At 41.8% G+C, this 2,112-nt stretch overlaps 1 long non-coding RNA gene across 1 annotated transcript; it reads right to left on the minus strand.

Moving 5' to 3' along the window:
- Positions 1–823: 823 nt before the first annotated feature.
- On the minus strand, positions 824–1,672 carry LOC115252443 (uncharacterized). Its single transcript, XR_003890891.1, has 3 exons — positions 1,580–1,672; positions 1,361–1,453; positions 824–1,030 (listed from the first exon to the last, which is right to left on the minus strand). It is a non-coding gene; the product is annotated as an uncharacterized lncRNA (long non-coding RNA).
- Between the last annotated feature and the right edge of the window lie 440 nt (positions 1,673–2,112).

Genomic DNA, 2,112 nt, shown 5'->3' on the forward strand with positions numbered 1-2,112 from the left:
GTTGACATGGCGACCTGCTGAGGTGCCACCAGGATGAAAGCAGACTGGCACGGCTAAACTAAACTGAACTAGCTGCACCAGTATCGAACAAAAGGCCAGCGTCAGGGCAGAACGCTCTCAGAATCTCCTCTCAAAGATGCACAACTGAGTGTATTGATAAGTCATTTGCGCCACCGCCCATTAGACAGTGCTGGGATCTGTGGGCGCTCTGTGAGGCAGAGTATCTTCTCTGTGGATTGGTCATCGATCGGTGCATATTAGACACTGTGAAAGTGTCAACTGTGGACCAGAAGTAAGAAGAGGGATACGAGGAAAATGGTAATATCTATTAAAAGCCTGAAAGCACAAAAATCCCCCAAAATATATTAGATAATACTGCAGCATTAAGATGATATTTTAATATTATTTAAGAGCGTTCACCCTCAGCCCCTTTATTCACTTAAACTAATCTCAGGCATGTTTAATTTCTCTTCTGGTGCCCAGAACTTCAAAAATGGACCATTTCTCCACTCTATATATAGGAGTCCAGTTAAAACCTCTATGTACCAAATATTAGAGAGGAGGTGCTGGCAATCAGAGAGGTTTTTTTTTTCTCTTCTAAAGTCTAGTGGAGGGTTTGATAAAAATTTTAGCAGTTATTTTCCAAAGGATTCAATATTGTTCAATCAATTAAAATCCACAGTCTTTGTGAGCAGAACAGATATATGATATTTTATTATCTATTCATTTAGACTGAAAGTGCAGCAAAGCTTCCAGCTCCATGTTTCTTGATGATGAAAAGACAAAGTTTCAAATTAACATATAAATATTCACAAAAGAGGAAAGGAAGTCGGAGCCAGCGTTGCAGGACAGTAAGTTTGAATCTCGGCAGACTAGTACAGCTCTGATGTTTCTTCACATGGAACCATCTTAAAAGAGAATGGAGGAATCTTTCTCATTTCCTCTTTTTCTGCTTGTTGTGATTGCTCTCATCTCCTGCTGTCAATCCTCTGAGAACAGCTGGCCGGCCGGTCAATACCGTCATCCTGCACTGAAGAGGCATGAAATCGGAGGATTTAACAGATTTCCAATCAAAAAGTCAGTTCATATTAAACATGAACTGACTTTGACGTTGAGGTTCTGCATCTATGTTTCTTCATTTTTACCCATAAGGTAAAAAAAGAGGCAGCTACTTTTTTTGTTGATAGGTTGAGTTTGGGGGCACCTTATCAGCAAAGTAGGGGGGAAAGTTTTAGAACCTGGGCTAGTGGAAGGAAAACCGACTTCTGATGGATCTCTACAGTAAAAAGTCAGCAGGCTTTCATAAAGAAACTGGGTTAATCCTGCATGTCTGCCTTATCACGCTTCATCATTTCTCTACCTCTTCTGCTCTATTCTTTATCGCAGCCCAACCCTTTTATTACGCTGTGTTGGGATTGGCAGGGGGATGGTGAGCACTGAGGTCAGTTCCTGGCTGCAGACACACACACACACACACACACACACACACACACACACACACACACACAGAAAGTGGGCTTTGTGCAATATGTTAGAAATAATTGGCATGATAGGAAGTTGCCTGGAGAACGCGTGTTACCGTCAAATAGGTCTCAAACACATGGTGCGTGGTCTGGCCTGGTCTGGTCTTTAATTAAGTACACTTCTGAAAATGCGCTGAACTCATGACAGCTTTCCTTTGTGCGCTCTTTATGCGACTCCTATTTGAAGCGATCGTCTTCTGTGAATAACCAAATAGGTGGCGATAACACCACACGAGGTGTATTTCTTGCAGCGCGGAAAGCAGACGTCTTCTGATCAAAGCTGCTTCAAGTTTGCATGAAAACGTTTGACTTTGAAGTGTTTGTCTTTAATCAGGGAGCTGTTGAAAATTAAAGTGTTACTAACTGGTGACACAGGCTGGCAATAACCTCCTCCGTGGCTCTTTGGTCAAAAAGAAGTTTATGTTCAGCAACGTAGTGATGTCATCGTTAGATACACTAGTAAGGAGCTCTGAAGGTCTCTTCCATTCCTACAATAACCTTCAATCAAATGGAGGCTTGAAACCCATCCCTTGTGGATAAATATGCAGCCAGGTGTTCTGTAGTGTACGATCTCTTGTATTTTTTAATA

The sequence above is a fragment of the Takifugu rubripes genome, chromosome 14, assembly GCF_901000725.2.
Source record: "Takifugu rubripes chromosome 14, fTakRub1.2, whole genome shotgun sequence".
Classification (NCBI taxonomy): Eukaryota; Metazoa; Chordata; class Actinopteri; order Tetraodontiformes; family Tetraodontidae; genus Takifugu; species Takifugu rubripes.